Consider the following 24455-nt stretch of genomic DNA (forward strand, 5'->3'; position numbering starts at 1 on the left):
AGGAGGTGTTATTGGGTTACAGGGATAGGTTGGAAGTGAGGGCTTAAGTGGGTCAGTGCAGACTCGATGGGCCAAATGGCCTCCTTCTGCATTGTATGTTCTATGTTGTACATTTCTATTTTGTTCTCTTTTCCTCTCCTTTTTCCTGCATTTCTAATTTTTTTCATTTGTAATTGAATTTTGGCTAAGTCAATTTGCTCACTTTTCAAAGAGCTTGGTCTATTTGACAGCACTTGTAATTTTAAATGTTTCACTATGCATTCAATAATCTCAGTTTTCCTTACCTCTACAGGTAATGCCAACTCAAGTTTATTTGCCAATTCAGTTAACTAACTTTTGGCTATTTTTTGTAAATCAGTCAGAGTTAAACCCTCCATCTTTAGGAAAGTTTCAGCAATTTGCAACACCATTTTGGATTCTAACCTGTCCAATATACATCACAGTAACACCAATTCTTTGTCCAGTACCTCAGTACCCCACTTGCTATTTTTAAGAATTCACAGTTACTACCATTTAACAATAAATCCGAGACTATGTATTACTATTTAGTGTCATGTAACCTGCTATCCATGTTTCAGAATATCCCAGCACATTATTCCTGGTCAGCATCCAACAAACCTTTCTCCACATTTTGAAATCCCTTAAGAGACCCACTTTTGATGCAATCCTAATTGATGTTATAACTGGACAGGAGTATCCCAGAATGAAACCCTGGCTCAAAAGACCATGAGTTGGATTCTCCATTCCTGAGACTAAGGGCGCGATTCTCCGGACTCACGACGGTTCAGAGAATAGTGGGCGTCGGAAATTTTTACGGCGACGCTGTTCCGACGCCCTCCCGCTATTCTCCGAACCCCGCAAAATGTCGGAGTCGCCATTCCCGACAAACGCCTCCTTCCCGCCCCTGACACGACCAGAATCGCCACTGATAGCCCCCCCCGCTATTCACCGGCCCGGATGGGCCGAAGTCCCGACGTCATGGCGCCCTGTTTGCACGTCGTGAAACACACCTGCTTTTTAAATTCGTCAACCAGTCGGCCTGGCTGACGGCAGCTTGGAGGAGGTCAGGGCACCACTCTGCGCACCGCTCAGCGCACCGCTCAGCGCACCGCTCGAGTCTGGCCACAACGGGGAAGGCATCCCTGAGAACGGGAGGGGGTCCAGAGCGGGGGGAGTGTGGGGCGACGGGGGAGACAGTGGGGGGCGACGGGGGAGGCAGTGGGGGGCGACGGGGGAGGCAGTGGGGGGCGACGGGGGAGGCAGTGGGGGGCGACGGGGGAGGCAGTGGGGGGCGACGGGGGAGGCAGTGGGGGGCGACGGGGGAGGCAGTGGGGGAGACGGAGGGGGCAGTGGGGGAGACGGGGGAGGCAGTGGGGGGCGACGGGGGAGGCAGTGGGGGCCGATGGGGGAGGCAGTGGGGGAGACGGAGGGGGCAGTGGGGGAGACGGGGGAGGCAGTGGGGGAGACGGGGAGGCAGTGGGGGGCGACGGGGGAGGCAGTGGGGGAGAAGGGGGAGGCAGTGGGGGAGATGGAGGGGGCAGTGAGGGAGACGGGGGAGGCAGTGGGGGGCGACGGGGGAGGCAGTGGGGGGCGACGGGGGAGGCAGTGGGGGGCGACGGGGGAGGCAATGGGGAGACGGAGGGGGCAGTGGGGGAGACGGGGGAGGCAGTGGGGGGCGACGGGGGAGGCAGTGGGGGGCGACGGGGGAGGCAGTGGGGGAGACGGAGGGGGCAGTGGGGGAGACGGGGGAGGCAGTGGGGGGCGACGGGGAGGCAGTGGGGGGCGACGGAGGGGGGGGGTTAGGTAGAGAGTGAGCCGTCCAACCCCGTTACAAAATGTCTGCCAGCGTGCCATGGCGTGCCGGTCACGAGGACACGGCCGCTGGTTCCCCTGTGGCTTACGGCCACAGGTCACTGACGCACCCGTGAGGAGGCCATAGTTTACTGGCCGTTGGATGCAGAAAGTGACCAGGGGTTAGGCTGACCGCGTGTCAGCAGCGCGACCAGGCCACCGGGACACACTGGTATCCCGTGGCTGGCGGCTGCCGAGGTGTCGACTAACCTCCGTCTAACATGTCCCGTTTCTCTGCCCCCACCACCCTTCTGTAGGTTAGCACAATGTATGGGAACAGAACGGCTATATTCTGCGCAGTGGTTGGGGCCGCTCTACTGGATTTGGAGATGCAGCAGCATCCACACCCACAACCCGCAGTGGATGCAGGGCCAGCTGCAGCAGCAGAGGGAAGGGCCGAGGAGTTGCCAGTCGTCGAGCAGCATGGGGGGGAGGAGGAGGAGGAAGAGGAAGAGGAGAGAGTGAGGGTACAGCCACGGCGCCAGAGGCGACGACCAAAGCCGAGGGTGTACCGTGTCCGGGTCTCTTTCCTAACAATGACGGACATCACCTGCAGGAGGAGACTCCGGCTGAGTAGGCAGACGGTGATACATATCTGCCAACTCCTGTCGCACCTCGCCCCACGTGGAACAGGGGGAGGACACGCGATCCCAGTTGCCATCAAGGTGACGGTCGCTCTGAACGTCTATGCTACCGGCTCCTTCCAGTCTCCGAGCGGGGACGTCTCTGGGATCTCCCAGTCATCGGTGCACAGGTGCATCCGGGATGTGACCGACGTCCTCTATGCCATCGCGGACCGCTACATCACCTTTCCCGAGGACCAAGCAAGTCAAGACTCACGAGCTCGTGGATTTGCCAGTGTGGCCGGGATACCGAGGGTTCAGGGGTCAATCGACTGTGTTCACGTCCCCATGCGCCCGCCTGCAGGGGACAAGGAAGTGTTCACAAACAGAAGGGGGACATACTCCATTAATGTCCAGGTGGTATGCGACCCCCCACATGAGGATCATGAACGTCTGTGCAAGGTTCCCAGGGAGTGTGCATGACTCCTACATACTGGCGCAGTCGTTCATCCCTGCGATGTTTGAGGGACGTCCCCCCCGGCTGAGGGGCTGGTTGCTAGGCGACAGGGGTTATCCGCTGATGTCTTGGCTGATGACGCCTATACGGAGGCCTCAGACCAATGCGGAAACACGATACAACGAGGCCCATGCAGCAACCAGGGGTGTGGTGGAGCGCTGCCTTGGCCTCCTGAAGATGAGATTCAGGTGCCTGGACCGCTCCGGAGGGGCCCTGCAGTACCAGGCCGACAGGGTCGCTCGCATTGTTGTGGTCTGCTGTGCGCTGCACAACATCACGATGCAGAGGGGAGATGACCTGCTGCAGGAGGCGGAGGGAGAAGCTAGTGGCAGTGGTGCCAGCACAGAGGAGGAGGAGGAGGAGGAGGAGGAGGAGGAGGCGAGGGAGGAGGAGGGGGAGGAGGAGGCTGGCGGAGTGGCGGGCGCAGAACGCAGACACGACCCAGGTGCTGGTGATGTCTAGGAGGCGGCACGATGAACCCGGCAAGGACGGCGGGCACGCGACGCCCTGGTGGCAGCACGGTTCACGCATCGCATGTGACGTCCCCGATGAACACCAAACCACCACCTGCATCGCTAGTCATGCAGAGGGTCACCACACAACTGCCACCACCACAACCCCCCCCCGCCCCCCCTCTCAGTGTACACTGCTCCACTTCGACATCACGCTTATCACTGGGTCCAGACGGTATGGCACAACATTGATGGCTGTGTCAGCGGGTGTGATCAGTGCCATGTGGAATGATGACAGCCCGCTCTGCGAAGAGCTGTGAGCTCAGAATCGTTAGAGAGAGCCTGACCCATGGCAATAGCTGAACCATCCACCTTGGTGGCCGCTGAGTTTGTCACTGACACTCCATCACGTGCCCACGTGGGCTAGCTGTGGGAGGGGGTAGGGGCAGGGACTGCACACCCGGCACCGAGGTTTCACCACCTGTCAACCCCAGCGACACTCGGTCACCATCACGATTCCTGTGGCTGTGGAACAATCACACGGTGGAACAGTGCGTTTAATGTTAACAATTATTTACAGGTGCCCTAGCCCCTACAACTAAACTGTGCCCTTCACCCGTGCCAACTTACTCAGTGTCTATCTTAGTTGCCTTACGGGCCCTACCACTACGTCTAAGTGACTCCCCAGATGATACAGCAGGAGTGGAGGAGGATTGCTGTGAATCGCCCCCCTCGACTCGTTTCTCCTTGGCTAAGCGTTTCCTGGGGCGACCCGGCCTTGATGGGCCAGGCTGCTCTGCGGGCGTCTCGGGTGACATTGTGCCACCCTGCTCTGCCTGCTGCCCACCCGATGCACCAGGGATGGGACGGGGGGAGGCCGAGAATTCTGGGACGTCCCGTGATGGCCTTAATGGGACGGACCCCGAAACCTCCTCCTCCCTCGGGGAGCCCGGTGGCCCCCGGGCCTCACTTTGGGACAGAGGTGCGAGCGGGGAGGTGCCCCGTTGCACCACCGACACCTGGCGCTGCCAGTCCTGGAGGCCTGCAACGGTATCCACCAGGATCCGAACGTTTGCAGAGACGGAGTCCAGGGAGTTAGACATTCCCACCAGGGACTGTGCGACCTCAACCTGTGTGTGCACGACGCCATCCAGCACATGTGTCAGGCGGTTGATGGTCTCCGCGACCGACTGCTGGGACTGTGCTATCGACTGCTGGGACTGTGCCATGGCGTGCTGCGACTGGGCCATAACCTGCTGAGACTCGGCCATGGCCCGCAGGGCGCCGGCAATGTCGTTTTGGCTCTGGCACATTGCTGCCTGTGAGAGGGCAACCCTGTCCAGGGCCGAGGATGACGCGTGCACATTAACCCCAACGTCTTGCATAACCTGACCCATTGCCTCCACCGCGGATGCCACCCGTGCGGTGTCGGACTGGGTCTCTGCCAAGAGCGGCACCACTCCCTGCTCTTGGACGCGGTTCGACTCCTTTAACAGCGTCTGCAGAGCCAGGAAGGCAGCCCTCCTCCCGTCATTGTTTCCCTGGATTTCTTGAGGCATCGGCTGTGTGGGTGGGTTGATAAACTCCAGGAACTCAGAAAACGTCTGGGAGCCAGCTGCATCCTGGGCCTGGTCTGTTCTCCGCGAGTCCGGGCCCTCTGTTGCTCCGACCTCCACCTGCTGTACCTGCTCAGCTGTGATGTGCCAACCAGACTGTGCCCCAGGAGACTCATCACTAAATAGGCCCGCCGGGGTGTGTGTCTCTGGGATGATGGATGTGGTGGGAGAAAGCAGTGCCGCAAGCCCGATGCTCTCAATGTTTAGGGCCTCCTCCAGGGTGTGGGGCTGCTCAGCGTCAGGAGGGTTGTCCCTGGCCATTTCTGGTGGTTGTGGACTTCGAACCCTCTGTGCGTCCTGGTCCGCAGATTGGGTTGGGGCGGATGGGGCTGCCCGCTGATCGGGCACCCTCTGTTGTGAGGCCCCGTGTGAGGTGGCGGCAGATTCCTGTCTCCGTCTGGAGGCAGACGGCCCTGGTCGTTCGGCATCACGTCCTAGGGAAGAGAATGAGACGGGTTATTTCGATTTGCTCGGCAGGCCGCTGGACGGTCCCAGTGGGCAGGGTATGTGAAGGGACAGAGGATGGGGGAGGTGTCCCAGTGGGCAGGGTGTGTGAAGGGACAGAGGATGGGGGAGGGGTGAGTGTTTGTCAGGGAGGGTTGTCTCACTTTCTGTAGTTCCGCCAACCTCGCATAGCGCGATATCGCGGGTGGCAGACCCCCCAACAAGGTCCAGGGCCCTCTGTTCAAAGGTGCTGAGGGGGTGCAGGTTGGGCGAACCCCCTCCAGTCTTGTGCCGCTCACGGTGGTTGTGAGCGGACTTGGCCTGTTGGGGGAGGGAACATAGGTAGATCATTACAAAACGGATGGTATCAGCAGTCCGTTCAGATACTGGCACAGTTTGGGGGGGTCAAGTTGTCATAAGACGATTGCATCTCTCCTCGGGGCCAGAGCGCTGGGTCTGCGACAACTTTGTGAACCATCCTCAAATAACTCTGCCCCAATCCCCCCCCCCCCTCCAGTGCCGGGGGGGGGGGGGGGGGGGGGTGTGCTTAAGTTAAGGGGGAGGGATGGTTGTGACTAGGGGGCACCCTCATGGCACTTACCCTGGCAGACCTGGTGAGGTCGTGTAGCTTCTTCCTACATTGCTCAGCTGAGCGAGGGGTCTGCCCCACAGCACTGACGGCAGCAGCCACGTCACGCCAGGCCTGGCGTACCGCGCTGGCAGGTTGGCGATGCCCTCTCCGCGGGCGGATGATGCCCCTCCTCTGCTCCACAGCATCGAGCAACGCCTCGACGTCCGCATCAACAAAGCGAGGAGCAGCTCTCCTCGGCTCCGACATCCTGCCCGACAGATTCTGTGGTCGCCCGCGCCTTTTTACGGCATCGGGCGGCGTCACGTGGGCGTGATCGTGTCGTCGCCGCGTTCCGTCGTCATCATGCACGTAATTGACACGGCCGCGCTACTAGCCCATTTCCCGGAAGTGAATCCGTCGGGAAATGAAGCCTTCGCGACCGTCGTAAAACGCTCCCGATTTTTACGACGGTTTTACGATGTTCCGCGGGTGCGGAGAATCGCGCCCTAAGTGTTAACGCCATGGCAGGATTTGTGTAGCTTCACAACAGCAAAACTGGCACCGAACCTGGATCGATTCAGTGACTGTGGAGGGGCTGGTACTGGCACCACATGGAACACAATTGATTCCAATGAAAAAAGGTGCGGGATTCACCAGGTCCATGATTGACACTTGGGAGGCTGACAAGCTGCAGCCGCACATACACCTTACAATCCCCACACACACCATCCCAGCCAGCAAGTTGGTACTGGTTGTGCTGGAGTGTGCCTATACAGCTGATAGGTCGGGTGGGCCAGAGGGGTGGCCTGGGGTTACACACCTGACCCATAGCCCTAAGTTAGACCATAAGACCATAAGACATAGGAGTGGAAGTAAGGCCATTCGGCCACACGAGTCCACTCCGCCATTCAATCATGGCTGATGGGCATTTCAACTCCACCTACCAGCATTCTCCCCGTAGCCCTTAATTCCTCACGACATCAAGAATTTATCTATCTCTGCCTTGAAGCCATTTAGCGTCCCGGCCTCCACTGCACTCCGCGGCAATGAATTCCACAGGCCCACCACTCTCTGGCTGAAGAAATGTCTCCGCATTTCTGTTCTGAATTTACCCCCTCTAATTCTAAGGCTGTGCCCACGGGTCCTCGTCTCCTCGCCTAACGGAAACAGTTTCTTTGCGTCCACCCTTTCTAAGCCATGTATTATCTTGTAAGTTTCTATTAGATCTCCCCTTAACCTTCTAAACTCCAATGAATACAATCCCAGGATCCTCAGCCGTTCATCATTTGTTAGACCCGCCATTCCAGGGATCATCCGTGTGAATCTCCGCTGGACACGCTCCAGTGCCAGCATGTCCTTCCTGAGATGTGGGGCCCAAAACTGGACACAGTACTCCAAATGGGGCCTAACCAGAGCCTTATAAAGGCTCAGTAGCACATCGCTGCTTTTATATTCCAACCCTCTTGAGATAAATGACAACATTGCATTCGCTTTCTTAATCACAGATTCAACCTGCATGTTTACCTTTAGGGAATCCTCGACTAGCACTCCCAGATCCATTTGTACTTTGGCATTATGAATTTTCTCACCGTTCAGAAATTAGTCTATGCTTGGATTCTTTTTTCCAAAGTGCAAGACCTCACATTTTCTCACGTTGAATTGCATAAGCCATTTCCTGCACCACTCTCCCAAACTGTCTAGATCCTTCTGCAGCCTCCCCACTTCCTCAGCACTACCTGCCTGACCACCTAACTTTGTATCATCGGCAAACTTCGCTAGAATGCCCCCAGTCCCTTCATCCAGATCATTAATATATATGGTGAACAGCTGCGGCCCCAACACTGAACCCTGTGGGACACCGCTGGTCACCGGCTGCCATTCCGAAAAAGAACCTTTTATCCCAACTCTCTGCCTTCTGTCAGACAGCCAATCCTCAACCCATGCCAGTAGCTCACCTCGAACACCATGGGCCCTCACCTTACTCAGCAGCCTCCTGTGTGGCACCTTATCAAAGGCCTTTTGGAAATCCAGATAGACCACATCCACTGGGTTTCCCTGGTCTAACCTACTTGTCACCTCCTCAAAGAATTCTAACAGGTTCGTCAGGCACGACCTCCCCTTACTAAATCCATGTTGACTTGTTCTAATCCGACCCTGCTCTTCCAAGAATTTAGAAATCTCACCCTTAACGATCGATTCTAGAATTTTACCAACAACCGAGGTTAGGCTAATTGGCCTATAATTTTCCATCTTTTGTCTTGATCCTTTCTTGAACAAGGGGGTTACAACAGCGATCTTCCAACCGTTCGGGACTTTCCCTGACTCCAGTGATTTTTGAAAGATCTCAACCAACGCTTCCGCTATTTCTTCAGCCACCTCCCTCAGAACTCTAGGGTGTAGCCCATCGGGGCCAGGAGATTTGTCAATTTTAAGACCTTTTAGCTTTTTTAGCACCATCTCTTTTATAATGGCAACCATACTCAACTCAGCCCCCTGACCCTCTATAATTTTTGGGATATTACTCATGTCTTCCACTGTGAAGACAGACGCAAAGTACTTATTAAGTTCTCCAGCCATTTCCTCGTCTCCCATCACTAGCCTTCCGGAATCAGTTTGAATTGGCCCAATGTCTACTTTGGCCTGTCGTTTGTTTCTTATGTATTGAAAGAAACTTTTACTATCATTTCTTATATTACTGGCTAGCCTGCCTTCATATTTGATCCTCTCCTTCCTTATTTGTCTCTTTGTTAACCTCTGTTTGTTTTTGTAGCCTTCCCAATCTTCTGATTTCCCAGTGCTTTTGGCCACTTTATAGGATCTCTCTTTTTCTTTGATACATTTCCTGACCTCCTTTGTCAGCCATGGCTGTCTAATCCCTCCCCGGATAATCTTTCTTTTCTTGGGGATGAACCTCTGTACAGTGTCCTCAATTATGCATACAAACTCCTGCCATTTTTGCTCTGCTGTCTTCCCCACTAGGGTCTGCTTCCAGTCGATTTTCGCCAGTTCCTCTCTCATGCCCTCGTAATTACCTTTATTTAACTGTAACACCATTACATCCGATTTTGCCTTCTCTCTTTCAAACTGCAGACTGAACTCAACCATATTATAATCACTGCTTCCGAAGTGTTCCCTTACTTTAAGATCTTTTATAAAGTCTGGTTCATTACATAGCACTAGGTCCAGAATAGCCTGCTCCCTTGTGGGCTCCATGACAAGCTGTTCCAAAAAGCCATCTTGTAAGCATTCCATGAATTCCTTTTCTTTGGATCCACTGGCTACGTTATTTACCCAATCCACCTGCATATTGAAGTCCCCCATGATCACCGTGACCTTGCCTTTCTGACATGCCTTTTCTATTTCCCGGTACATGTTGCGCCCCTGGTCCTGACCACTGTTAGGAGGTCTGTACATAACTCCCATTATGGTTTTTTTGCCTTTGTGGTTCCTCAATTCTACCCACACAGACTCCACATCATCCGACCCTATGTCGTTTAGTGCCATAGATTTAATTTTGTTCTTAACTAACAGTTCACAGTAGGCTGTCAGCTTCATAGCTGTCTTTCCAGGTGCGGCAATGGTGTTCTGTGCCTGTCCGCCCCGATCCCACAGCAAACCTCCTGGCCATCCTCCGCTATTCTCCCCGGCCCTGGCAGAAGCCCCCCAGCCAGCGGCACAACTGTTGGCAACCTACAGCAACATTAGACACTTTACCAGCCATGATGCCGGTTTCACGATTTTTAAAGGCACAAGTGAACCGCGCCATCGGGAACTCGTGCCATTGGAGGCAGAGAATCGTGGAGGCCCCGGAGAATACCGCGTCTGGCCCACTAATGATATGCAAACGGTGTTTACTGCATGTGAAATGAAATGAAAATGAAAATGAAAATCATTTATTGTCACAATTAGGCTTCAATGAAGTTACTGTGAAAAGCCCCTAGTCGCCACATTCCGGCGCCTGTTCAGGGAAGCTGGTATGGGAATCGAACCATGCTGCTGGCCTGCCTTGGTCTGCTTTAAAAGCCAGCGATTTAGTCCTGTGCTAAACCAGCTATTCCAGGCTGCATTGACATCGCTGTTGAGGTGTTGGAGAATTGCCATTTGCCGTTAAATCAGCACCCGCTGCAATTTTGACTTCGGAACCTATTCTCCGCCCAATTGTATTTCCTGATTTTGGGATCAGCCAATGGAGAATCCCGCTCCATAACTTTTAAAAAATAAAATATGGAGGAACAGAGTCACGGGACTGCTAATTGGTTTCAACAAGAAGGAAAAAACATTTATTAAACATGATAAAAATTGGATTGTAATACAGTTCACCTTTACTCCACCCTTTGTTTTAACAATTACATACAGAATGTAAATTAATAAAGATTACACAGTACACCATAAACTCCAATAGTCTAATCAAAACAACATCCCTTTTAAGCACACAAAATGACTGTGATCAAATACACTCTCCACCCTGAACCCCAAGTGAATTTCTGTGGATGTCTCCTCAGAATACCCCAGATGATTGTCATATGAGAATTCCAAACTCTACTCTCAAAAAAACTCTAAATTAAAAATGTTTTTAAAAATCATTTTAGAGTACCCAATTCTTTTTTCCAATTAAGGGGCAATTTAGCGTGGCCAATCCACCTAAACTGCACATCTTTGGGTTGTGGGGGCGAAACCCACGCAAACACATGGATAATGCGCAAACTCCACACAGACAGTGACCCAGAGCCAGGATCAAACCTGGGACCTCGGCGCCGTGAGGCAGCAGGGCTAACCCACTGCGCCACCGTTCTGCCCCTAAAATGATTTATCCCAATAATGCTTTCCCTTAGTGGTCCCACTTTAAATCTAGTTACTGTAATCATCTATTTAACTCAGAACTCTTTGTTTACTCTTTCTTGAATTCCTCTGATAAATACCTTGGTCCTTGTTCTTAATTCCGGTCATTTTAAGAAATTCTTTCTGTCCCAGTTCCCTGGTTATCTGGACTGTAACTTGTATTTTAGGAAGCTATTAACTCCCAGGAAACCGAGCAGTAGGGTGAACACTGATTTGTTTACAATCACAAAGTCTGCCTAGTGCAGCAAATATATACACAGAATAAAGTCCCATTGGGACAATCAACATGACAGTCCCTGTTTGAGCTGGCTTTTATACTATGTTCTTAAGAATACCAGCTGGGTGGGCCTCTGCCACCAGTAGGGAAGCTCATATTCCATGAGTCCCATGGGAATAACAATTAGGGTATCACTGAGTCATGTGGGGGTGATTACATCTCTTCCCCTCCCCCCACCGTCTGAAAGTGTCCCCCTGCAACCTGTGAGGAGGCCTTCTATGCCACTTTGTATCCAGTTGTGCTTCTGCCTGCAGCGGGTCTGGGTTGGTGAGCATGTGGCGGTTTGTAGACCGCCTTTTCCAAGATGATCTCCGGAGGCATACTGCTGGGGATTCGGCTCCAGACATGACATCATCTGTGAGGGTAGAATGCGGCAGGAAATCCAACAATCAGTTTCACACTGGTGTAAAATAGCGGCAGGATTTTCCACTACCACCCACCATGGCGATTCGCAAATCCTGCCAGAGGCCGATGTGAAGCCAATTTACATCCTACTAATATGAGATGCAGGTGAGGAACCAATGAGAGTGACCCCTCCCCAACGCCCAATTATCCGCAACGCCACTGGTAAATCATGCTGGCCCAGAACATGTCTGGAAAAAAAGTTTAAAAGTCAAACATATCTTAAGAAGGCCTAGGGTAGCTCACAGAAAGGAGGGGACAATGGAGGCCTCCAGCAACCGAACCCTGGAGGACCACATACTGCCCTGGGTGGGTGGAGCATCCATGACATGGATCTCCTCCACATAGCAATATCCAGGAGGTGGTTGTTCTCAGTGCCGAAGCTTCACACAGGGATTGGATCATCATTCAGGGACTTCAACCAGGGATCATCTTCATCCAGAGGCTTTGCCCAGGGATTGGATCATCATTCAGGGACTTCATCCAGGGATCATCTTCATCCAGAGACTTCATCCAGAGGTTGGATCATCATTCAGAGACATCAGCCAAGGTTTGGATCATCTCCTGGTAATTCACTCAGGGATCGGATCGTCATCCAGGGGATTCACCCAGGATCATCATCCAGAGACTTTATCCAGAGATCGGATCATCATCCAGAGACTTCGCTCAGGGATCAGATCATCATCAAGGGACTTCGCCTAGGGATTAGATTTTTACCCAGAGACTTTGCCAGGAATGGTCCTTCATTCAGAGACTTTGTCAGCTGGAATGGAGCAGGTGGATGGGGAGTGAACACAGCTTCCCTTGTGTGTTGCTGTGATCTTGGACTAGCTCTCTGTATGGGATGAACTCTACCACTGATATATGGCTTTTCCTATTGATTTTCTTCTTATCTGAACTACCTTTAACATAGAACATACAGAGCAGGAGGCGGCCATTGGGCCCATTGAGTCTGCACTGGCCCACTTAAGCCCTCACTTCCACCCTATCCCCGTAACCCAATAACCCCTCCTAACCTTTTTGGTCACTAAGGGCAATTTATGATGGCCAATCCACCTAACCTTTGGACTGTGGGAGGAAACCAGAGCACCCGAAGGAAACCCACGCAGACACGGGGAGAACGTGCAGACTCCGCACAGACAGTGACCCAGCAGGGAATCGAACCTGGGACCCTGGCGCTGCGAAGCCACAGTGCTATCCACTTGTGCTACCATGCTGCCCAAGGGGTCCCTCTTAATGACATTTCTTACATGAGCTCACCCTTTTAGAATATAAGTGTCAAATTCACCCTCATCTTCTCCTTTGAATGTTTACCATCTTTGCTTTAAATCCTGAAATTCCATGTCATAGTGTTATCCACTTCTCTTACCTAAACATCTGTTTATGGTGTTCCGAGGTGAATCCGGATATTAAAATGCCAGTTCCTTTACCTCAGCCAATCTGTCTTCCCGACTAATACCCATTTAAAAATAAATTGCTGTCTTTTAACCTTACACTTCCCAGAACCTCAGAGCAGCACGGTAGCACAAGTGATTAGCACTGTGGCTTCACAGCGCCAGGGTCCCAGGTTCGATTCCCCACTGGGTCACTTTCTGTGCAGAGTCTGCACGTTCTCCCCGTGTCGGCGTGGGTTTCCTCCGGGTGCTCTGGTTTCCTCCCACAGTCCAAAGACGTGCAGGTTAGGTGGATTGGCCATGATAAATTGGCCTTAGTGATCAAAAAAAGTTAGATGGGGTTATTGGGTTACAGGGATAGGGTGGAAATGAGGGCTTAAGTGGGTCGGTGCAGACTCGATGAGCCGAATGGCCTCCTTCTGCACTGTATGTTCTATGTGCCTCAGTACAACAGATTTCCAATTATCAGATTCCCTAATGTTCATTTTATCACAACTTCCTGACATGGTGTATAGATGTGAAGGGGTATGAGGTCCAGAGGTGTGAAGGGGTATGGGGGGGGGGTGCAAAGGTCTAGGCGGGTATAGGAGGATACAGAGGCGTGAAGAGATAAGGGGGGGAAGGTGTAGAGGGGTATTGGAGGGTGCAGAAGTGTGAAGGGGTATGGGGAGTGCTCATGTGTGAAGTGATATGGGGGGGTTGTAGAGGTATAAAGAGGTATGGAGGGGATATAGAAGTGTGAAGAGCTATGGGGGGTGAAGTGGTGTGAAGGAGTTCACATGGAGGGATCAGTGGAGGTAATGGGGATTTCTGGGGTTCAAACTGAGGAATCATGGTGAGGGTTAAAGGGGGCAGTGGAGGCCAGTAGGTTGGGAGGGTGAGAGTGCAGCGATGACACTTCAAGGGGTGCCAAGTGTTGTTGGTGGTAATGTGGAGATGGACACCGATTTTGGGAAGTTGGGCAGGATGAGGGTGGGCAAGTCAAAGGTAATGGAGGTGGGATTTTTAGAGCGGAAGGGGACCTTGATGTTAAACTGCAAATTTCGGAAGGTGGTGAGGAGGATTGAAGGGTGGCAGTGAGGAGGTCGTAAGTCACATTGCAGGTAGGTAATCAATGGTTATGATGGATAGGCCTTGGGTAACTGGACTACAGGAAGAGGAGGTTGACCGAAGGTAGAATGTCACCACCACCATGACAGGGTTTTTCAAAACTATGCAGAACCTTGTGGAGATCTCAAGATGCTGCATGGAGTTGGAGTTGGATGGAGATGCAGCTATCTCAACTGCACAACTGAAGGAGAATCCCAGCATGTAGTCTTCACAATGCTAGGGTCCTGGGACACATGAGAGCTTTCAGATCAAAGACTCAGCCTTTGTGGGAGAGTGTATACACATGGGTCGCAAAGGCTCTGCCAAATACCTTTGCCTTCCTGAAGGCATCTCATTCAGGGTGATGGGGAGTCTACATGACCCGGGGGGGCGTCCGGGGGGGGGGGGGGGGGGGGGGGAAGGGGTGGAACACTAAGCCTTAAGGGCTATAGCTAAAAGAACACATTAGTTATGTAAAATGTAAATAATAGCCCACCTCAGAGACCTGAACACAAAATCAAAGCTGACAGTCCAGTGAAGTACGAAGGGAATGCTGCAGTCTCAGAGGTGCCATTTTTAGGATGGGACATTAAATCAAGGCCTGATCTGCCCTCTCGGAAGAACATAAAAGGCGTCATGGAATTAGTTTGAAGAAATTTTACTAGCCAATATTAATTCCACAACTAAAATAATTAAAGCAGGTGAGCTGTTCACTGTCACATGGCTGCTTGTGGGATCTTGCAGTGTATAAATCAGCTGTTGGGTTTCCTACTTAACAACAGTGACGAAACTTTAGAAGTGTTTAATTGACTGTCAAATCCTCTGGGACGTTCTAACCATGTGAAAGGCACCACATAAATGTAAACACTCCTCCTTTAAGTTATCTACTTAATTGACCAGTTGCAGTTCAGTGAATGTCCTGGAAAATACTGCACTAAGGTCTTGCTTTTTTATGTTCAATTCATCATAAGAATTTTTGTCCATCACCGATTTGATTTGCTCCAAAGAGAAATGTGAGTTAATGAAAGATGTTAAGCAGGAATATGTAGCTGAAAAGCAAGCGGTGTGCCGTAGATTGATTGAAGCAATTGTCTCTGCATGAATGACCCTGAGGGGCCCAGTATTCTGTAGGATTTGTGAAAAAAAGTTACTAAAATTAACTGCTATTTGCCTGTAGGTGCTCTTTAGAAAGACTGAATAATCGTAATACCTGACAACTATGAGTTTGATATAGAAATACTCTAATTAATACTTGAGTGCCTGTGCATCTAAGTCTCTGTCTTATCTTCGTTAGTTATGCCTCAAGCAACTCAGTTGCTGTTTTCAGTCTGTCATCTATTCTGGGGATTTCTGTCACTCAGGGTCACCTCTGTCCTCTGACAATGCCAACACTCTTTGCCCTTTGCTGATTTGTTCCCTCCGGTGTGATTGTTCTCTGAATGAACTTTATGAATGCCAAGGCTTTTGGCAATCAGGATTGAGGAACCTGCCTCATGTATCCATCCCCAGTCACGTCCCCGAGGATTCCAAGGGCAGCTCTGCTCCCCCCACAGTCCGTTCCCCCCCCCTTTCCCAGTCTGGAGATCAGCTGATCCAGGAGAGTCACAGGAGTCAACTTGTGGAACGTGCACTGTGAGCTGCTCAAGTTAATCCCAGTTTCCTGGGGGAAAAATAGCTTTTGATTTCATACTTTCTGCTACTGCCAGGCCAAAACTGAGAGACAATCTAACAGCTGTTGCTGATGTCTGAAGTCCTGTTCATCCAAATCTTTTAAAACAAGAGGATTGAAAACCTTTTCCTGCATGACATGGATCAGCACACATATATTGTACGACCGTAATTTAATACAGGGGAGAGGTAAAAGAGAAGTTATGAACATACAAAAATATAATAATAATAATCGCTCATTGTCACAAGTAGGCTTCAATGAAGTTACTGTGAAAAGCCCCCAGTCGCCGCATTCCAGCACTTGATCGGGGAGGCCAGTACTGAAATTGAACCCGCGCTGCTGGCCTTGTTCTGCATTACAAGCCAGCTTTTTAACCCGCTCTGCTAAACCAGCCCCTATTATTATTATTACATTAATTTCTCCAGACTAATTTTACCAGGCAGCAGTGCATAGGCGTTTTTGGATATTTTCACCTTTTTGTTTAATTGAAATCTAGGTGAAAATTGGAAAAGATAGATGAATATTAGTTTTTAATGCGAAAATAAACCTAGCAGTGAATGAAAGTTAAGTTGTTCATAACAATGCATGAACACGGTACACTTTGAATCACTGGGAGAAAGGGTTGCTTCAATGCAAACTACTCATTGAGGATCTCACCTGCTTCCTTTGGTTCTACACATATTTTCCCTCCTTTGTCCTTGAGTCGACCAACTCTTTCTCTCGCTACCCTCTTGTTCCCAATATACGTGTAAAATGCCTTAGGATTCTCCTTAATCCTGTCTGCCAAGAATATTTTGTGACCCCTTTTTGCCCTCCTAACTCCCTGCTTGAGCTCTTTTCTACTTCCCTTGTATTCTTCAAGTGCCTCATCTGTTTTTAGTTGCCTACCCCTCACATATGCTTCCTTTTTCTTTTTGACGAGACTCACAATTTCCCTCGTCATCCACAGTTCCTGAATCCTGCCTTTTCTGTCTTTCCTTTTTACCGACACATGCCTGTCCTGCACTCCCATCAACTGCTCCTTAAAAGACTCCCACATGCCAAATGTGGATTTACACTCAAACTGCCTCTCCCAAACAATAGCCTCCAAATCCTGCCTAATCTCGTTGTAGTTAGCCTTAACGCAATTTAGCACCTTAACCGCAGGACAACACTCATCCTTTTCCATGAGTATCCGAAAGCTTATGGAATTGTGGTCACTGTTTGCCACACGTTCCCCCACTGCAACTTTGATGACCTGGCCAGGCTTATTCCCTGGTACTAGGTCCAGTATAGCCCCCTCTCTAGTCGGACTATCCACATAATGTTCCAAAAATCGTTCCTGGACACACTTTATAAATTCCTCATCATCCGGACCCCTAGCCCTAAGGGATTTCCAGTCAATATGAGGAAAATTAAAGTCTCCCACTACAACAACCTTATTATTTCTACATTTATCCAGAATCTGCTTACATATCTGTTCTTCAACTTCCTGTGGGCTGTTGGGAGGCCTGTAGTTCACCCCCATCATAGTGACTGCCCTCTTCCTGTTTCTGAGTTCTATCCACAGTACCTCATTACTTGATTTTTCCAAGGTGTCCTCCCTTTGTAAAGCTGTAATATATCCTTTACCAGTATTGCAACTCCCCCACCTCTTTTACCTTCCTTCCCTGTCTCACCTAAAACATCTATATCCCGGAATATTTAGCTGCCAGTCCTTTCCCTTTGTTAACCAAGTCTCCGTTACCATAACCACATCCAGGTTCCGCCCATGAATCAAGGCTCTAATTTCATCTGTCGTACCTCTTATATGCCATGCATTGAAGCAGATACACTCCAGACCTCCAGGCCCACTGAGTTCAACTTCCCCCAGACTCCCCTTCCTCTTAGCCAGCCTGGCACTAGTACCATGCTCATCCCCAGTTTCTACACTTGCTGGCTTACTGCTCTGATTCCCACCCCTCTGCCACATTAGTTTAAACCCACCCGAACCATACTAGCAAACCTCCCAGCCAGGATATTGGTACCTCTCCAGTTCAGGTGTAACCTGTCCGTCTTGTACAGGCCCCACATTCCCTGGAAGACATCTCAATGATCCAAAAAACCAAAACCCTCACTCCTGCACAAGATCTTTAGCCACGTGTTCAGCTACACTAAATCCCTGTTGCTAGCCTCGCCAGCATGTAGCATGGGGAGTAATCCTGAGATTACTACCCTAGAGATCCTGCTTTTTAATCTTCTACCTAACACCCCAAATTACCGTTGCAGGATCTCGCTACTCTTTCTACCTATGTCATTCGTGCCAATGGGGATAATGACCTTTATCCGATTTCCCTCCCGTTTTAGGTTGCTTTGTATCCGCTCATAGACATCCAGAACCCTGGCACCAGGGAGGCAAACAAAAACCCTGGAGTTCTTTTTGTGGCCACAGAAGCAGCTATCTATGCCCTTGACTATTGAATCCCTTGCCACTATTACTTTGCTATGCTTTGTACCCACTGTCTGTGCAGCAGGGCTAGTCGTGGTGCCGTCACTCTGGCCACTGCTGCTGCTGTCCCCTGATGGACCTTCCCCCTCATCAGCATCCAAAACGGCATATTTGTTAGATAAGGGTACAGTCATTGTGGTGATCCACCACTGTGTAAATATATGTGTGCCCGTATTAGGGGATGTACAGCAGTACCTGTATTACAGGTTCGTCGGTAGCCCCTGCCGGCTAGCTCCGCCCACAGGGAGCAGTATAAATATTCATGAGTTTTCCTGAGCTGCCATTCTACCAGCTGCAGTCAAAGGATAAACATCTCACGGTAATAAAACCTCTCTTGTACCGATTCGAGTCTTTGTGTACAATTGATAGCGCATCAATTTATTACCGTGAGATTTTCCACATCAAGGACATCAGAATAAAACCCAATCGCTTGTAGCTGGATCCGCAATCGCCGAACGCCAGAAAAGACTTTAACCACTGGCTGGCTTGCTTCGAGGCCTACATCACCTCAGCGGACCCCGCGGAAAATTCAACTCCTCTACTCAAGGTTGAGCTCCAGCGTGTTCCCGCTGATACAGGACGCGCCGAACTACGCACGAGCCATGGGACTTCTCAAAGAAAATTACATCCAGTCAACGAACACTCTGTTTGCGAGGCATGTACTCGCCACTCGCGTCCAGCTACCGGGTGAGTCTATTGAGGACTTCTGGCGGGCCCTTATCCCTCTAGTACGGGACTGCGAGTGCCAGGTTGTCAAGGCCACGGAACATTCCAATCTCCTCATGCGAGATGCATTTGTGACGGGGATTGCATCGGACCCCATCCGGCAACGACTGCTGGAAGGGGCTGCGCTCGATCTAGCAGCGACAAAGACTTTAGCGCTCTCCATGACGGTCACTTTGCGTAACGTACAGTCCTACCCGCCCGCCGCGCGGCGCACCCATCCTACCCCTCGTGGACCCCACAACCGACCCCCCCCCCCCCCCCCGACTGGGGTCGCTTCTGTGCAATATGCCTGCGCTGCTCGCCACACCGCACACTCTGGGGTTCCCCGCTGCTACTTCTGCGGCCAGCAGAAGCATCGCCGCCAGCGCTGCCCGGCCCGCGCCGCGACTTGTAAATCCTGTGGCAAGAAAGGCCACTTTGCAGCGGTGTGCCAGGCCCGTGTAGTTGCCGCTCTCACGCCCGACCTCTCCCCCTTCCCTCAGCCGATCGCGCAATGGGCCCCGCCATCCTCTGCTCTCGGATTCCATCTGCCACTTCTTTTCCCACTCTCCTAACCTGTCCCAGTCCATCTGAAGCCCGCCTACTTCCTCAATACTACCTGCCCCTCTACAGATCTTTGGATTAGGAGCAGGAGTCAGTCACTCAGCCCTTTGAGGCTGCTAATCCATTCAATAAGATCATGGGCGGTTTCCTCCGACCCCCCACCGGGTCGGAGAATCCCCGGGGGACGGCGTGAATCCCACCCCGCCGCTCTGACGCCTGCTGCCTTATTCTCCAGCGCCAGTTTTCGGGCGCAGGAACCCAACCTCATGGGGAGAACAGTGACCACAGCCATCTTGGACAAAGGGAAACCCTGGAGTGCAGGGCGCATCCACCAGGTAAGTATGGTTGATCCCGCATGAGTGGGGGGGGACAAAAGTCCCCACCAGTATAGTTACCTGGAATGTCAGGGGACGTAACGACCCAGTGAAAAGATCCAGAGTCTTTACCCACCTGAAAACTATGAAAGCCGACATAGTCTTCCTCCAAGAGACACACCTGAGGGAGAAGGACCGACTGCGGGTAAGAAAGGGATGGGTGGGAAAGACCTATCATTCCTGCTACGGGACGAAGGCCAGGGGGGTAGCCTTACGGTTAAAGAAGGATGGTGTTTACGGCGACGAGGACAGTGGGAGAGACCTATCATTCCTGCTACGGGACGAGGGCCAGGGGGGTAGCCATACGGTTAAAGAAGGATGGTGTTTATGGCGACGAGGACGGTTACGGACCCAGCGGGATGGTACGCATGGTCAGCGGTGTCCTGGATGGGGCACCGGTAGTTCTCGTGAACGTGTATGCTCCCAACTAGGACGACAACTGGGAGTTTATAAAGAAGACCATGGCGGAAATCCCTGACAGAGACACCTGCCGACAAATCATGAGGGGGGATTTCAACTGTGTACTCACAAATGGACACGTCAAACCCCAAAATGGGAAAGACCTCCAACATGGCAAAAGAACTCGGAACATTCATGGGGCAGATGGGCGCAGTGGACCCATGGTGGTTACTCACCCAGTGGAGAAGGTGTTCTCCTTCTTGCACCCACACAGGGAGAAATCGTAAGGCTGGCGTCAAATCCGGGCGGGTTTGACGCCAGCCCCCCCCCTCCCCGACCGGGAACCGATTCTGGTCCCCGGTCGGGGCTAGCATGCCGCCGCCGTAAACTCCGGCATCGCGGGCTTAACGAATTTCGTTAAGCCCGCTTGCCAGAGTTTGCGCTGGCTGACACGTCATATGACGTCAGCCGCGCATGCGCGGATTGGAAGACTCCAACCCGCGCATGCGCGGATGACGGATTTGCGCGAAACCCGCGCATGCGCGGGCCGGGATGCCCCTCAGCCGCCCCGCGAAGTGATACAGCGGGGCGGCGGAAGGACAAAGAGTGCGCGGGAATCGGACCCGCTGCCCGCGATTGGTGCCCACCGATCGCGGGCCCATGGCACCCTTGGCACGGCCGTGGTACTGCCGTGTCAATCGGTGCCATGGTTTTAAAAATCGGCACTTTACGGCCGTTTTTACGAACGGCCAGACCAGGTGTGTTTGCCGTTCGTAAAAACAGCCGTAAAGGGCTTGGAACTCGGCCCATCGGCCAGCTGAGTATCGCTGCTGGCCGTAAAAAACCGGCGGCAGCGATTCGTATCGGGAGTCGGGCGTGGGGGGGGGGGGAGGATAGCGGGAGGGCGTCGGACTAGCGTGGCTGTAAAATTTTACGACCCCCGCTATTCGCCGCACCGTCGTGAGTGCGGAGAATTGCGCCCAATGTATACTAATGGATCAACCTCTCCGTAGTGGAGAAATCGGTTCTTCCAAGGCTAGTAAAAGTGGAATATTCCACGATTGTAATCTTCGACCAAGCTCCACATTATATGGATGTGAAGTTGGAGAGAGGCCGTGCCCAACGCCTCACATGGAGGTTCGAGTCAGCCCTCCTGGCCGATGAGGCTTTCTGTGAGAAAATATCACAGACATAGACGAGTGTGTTACTAATAACCAGAATGGGGAGCTCTCATACACCATGTTCTGGGAGGCACTGAAGGCTGTGATCAGGGGAGAAATTATCGTTTACAAAGCACAGGGAGATAGGGAAGCGAGGGTGGCCAGGCAACAGCTGGTCGACTTCATACTGGAGGCAGACCAGCGACACTCCAAGGCCCTGACCATAGAGCTCCTGGCGGAGATAAAAAAGATACAGATGGACATTGACCTGCTCTCCATGAGAAAAGCAGTGCACCAACTCCGCCAGGCACGAGGGACCCTGTACGAACACAGAGACAATGCCAGTTACCAGCTGAGAAAGCAGGCAGCCACGAGGAAAATAGCCCAGATTAGGGACAGCAAAGGCAACTTAGTAGCAGAGCCAGAAAAGGTTGATGAATCATTCAAGACCTTCTACCGGACGCTGTACACCTCTGAGCTCTCAGCAGGGGACTTAAGGATGAAGCAGTTCCGTGATGGACTGGGAGTCGTGGGAGTGGATAGGAGATGGGGTCTAGAGCACTGCTAGAACTGGGAGAAGTCATGGAAAGTATTAGCTCCATGCAGGCCAGGAAGACGCCAGGAGCAGACGGTTTCCCGCAGAACTTCGACAAAAGATTTATGATGGCACTGGCCCCGCACCTGCGGGAGATGTTCACAGACTCACTGGCGAGGGGCACCCTGCCACCTATGCCAGCACAAGCCTCAATCTTGCTGATACCTAAAAAAGATAAAGACCCAACAGAATGTAGTTCATACAGACCCATCTCGCTGCTAAAAATAGACGCGAAAATACTGGCCAAGATTCTAGCCGTGTTGGAAGACCACATATCAGAGTGGTAGCAGAAAACCAGATGGGCTTTGTCAAGGGTAGATAGCTAACATCGAACATAAGATGCCGGCTGAGCATAATCATGAACCATCTGGGGAGAGAATACCTGAGGTGATTGTCTCCCTGGACGCAGAAAAGGCCTTCGACAGAGTCAAATGGAAGTACCTCATAGATGTAGTGGAGCAGTTCGGGCTTGGAACAGGGTTCACTTCCTAGGTCAAACTCCTATACAACGCTCCCCCAGGGAGCATGTAGACAAAGATCGGTCTTCAAGCCGAATGCCTAACGTTGTCACTGCCGTCGCTATCTTTAAATATTCAGCACTCGTGGTACCATGTTGTATTTGGTCCTTTGTACTTTACGAACGAATCCACCAAACACTTCAACTTGTCCAAACCAGAATCTTTTATTTAGTCTTGTGTGATAAGATAGCAAACTGATACAGAGCATTTTATTATGGAGTCTGCTAACTACTCATCTACAACTTGCACCCAGCACAGACCACTCACTTGTATGTCTCATTACCCTCTCAATTTCCTTCTAAAGATAGCCAGATGTGTCTCCCCTTATACCGGAGTCACAGGTCACATGACCTTGATCTAGCGACTGCATAGTATGTCTGTACCACCGCCACCTGCTGGTTGGAGGTCGCACACCTTCCAACTATGATATCGCCCATAGGCATACCACCACATCCCCCTTTGTCACAAAACATTAAGACAATCTTTTTACAGGTAACATGAAACAATAAACTTTATACATTCGTTATATGTAGCTTGTAAAGTGAGCGAGTTTTACTAAAGTCCAGAAACATGCTGTGCCTGACAAGTGCCCATTTCCTTTGTACAGCTCTCATTCTTTTGAGTTGTTGCCCACCTCGTCGGAGACTGGTTTACTTGCCGGTGACTTGCTTCTCTTGTGCTTCGCCCTGTGCCTTTGAAAGTCTGTGTCCAAGACTACCATATTTGTGTTACCAGTTGCTTTCACTTCTGCTTTCTTTCATAATGTTGCTTGTTACTTGCGACTGTTTTCGTTACTGATTGGTTGGTGGGATGAGACAGTTCTCCCAGTCTAGTGCCAGCGTGAAGGATGGAACTGGGGTCATTGGTTTCACCTCTTCTTGGAATGCTGGAGCATCAGTGACTTGATCTTCATCACTGGAGATGACTATGCTTTCTGGCTGAGCTGATCCAGGTGAACCTTGGTCTTCTTGATCAAACTCGCAAATGTGCGAGTGATCTGTGGAGCTGCAGAATGAGATCATCATTAGGGCACTCTCATAGCCAGTGTCAGAGTTGCCTACAATTGCAATATCCACATCGCTATAATCAGCATCTTCATCTATGTCCTCCCATTCGTCCTCGGAGTCGTCGACTGCTTGGGAGTAAATTACCAGAGCCATTTCAAGGACTTGTAACGGGTCACCACAGCACCAGAGTCCTAGGTTCGATTCCCAGCTTGGGTCACTGTCTGTGTCTGTGTCAGCTTCCTCCAGGTGCCCAGGTTCCCTCCCACAAGTCCCGAAAGACGTACTGTTAGGAGAATTGGACATTCTGAATTCTCCCTCTGTGACTCGAACAGGAGGCGGAATGTGGCGACCAGGGGCTTTTCACAGTAACTTCACTGCAGTGTTAATGTAAACCTACTTGTGACAATAAAGATTATTATATTATTATAGAGACCGCATGTTGTGCCTGCACCACCACCTGCTGGTTGGAGGTCACACGCCTTCTAACTATGATATAGCCCATAGGCATATCACCACAGCTCTAAGTACTTCCAATTGCTCAGAGACACAAGGCAGAGATGCCCACTGTTCCCGCTGCTGTTCGCCCTGGCAATCGAACCACTGGCACTCGCGCTTCGGGTGTCAAACAACTGGAAGGGGATCCAGAGAGGAGACAGAGAGCACTGAGTCTTCTCTATGTGGATGACCTGCTCCTCTACATCTCGGACCTGCAAAGCAGCATGGAAGTGTTATGGGCCAGGGTTTAGAGAACCCCAAAGTGTATCATGGAGTTCACCTGACCCACAACTTTTAATAGACTGTGGTATGGGGAGCACACGGCCCACTCTACAGGTGTGGTACAGCAGAAATGGAAAAGTAATTTTTAAAGTAAAACAATGTTTATTCTATGAACTCAAGTTTACCTTTTTGAAACATACTGTGAACATCTTAGCAACCATCAATTCAAATACAACCCCCAAAGAATACAACACTAAGTAATCCT

This window comes from Scyliorhinus canicula, chromosome 1 (assembly GCF_902713615.1).
Source record: "Scyliorhinus canicula chromosome 1, sScyCan1.1, whole genome shotgun sequence".
NCBI classification, from domain to species: domain Eukaryota; kingdom Metazoa; phylum Chordata; class Chondrichthyes; order Carcharhiniformes; family Scyliorhinidae; genus Scyliorhinus; species Scyliorhinus canicula.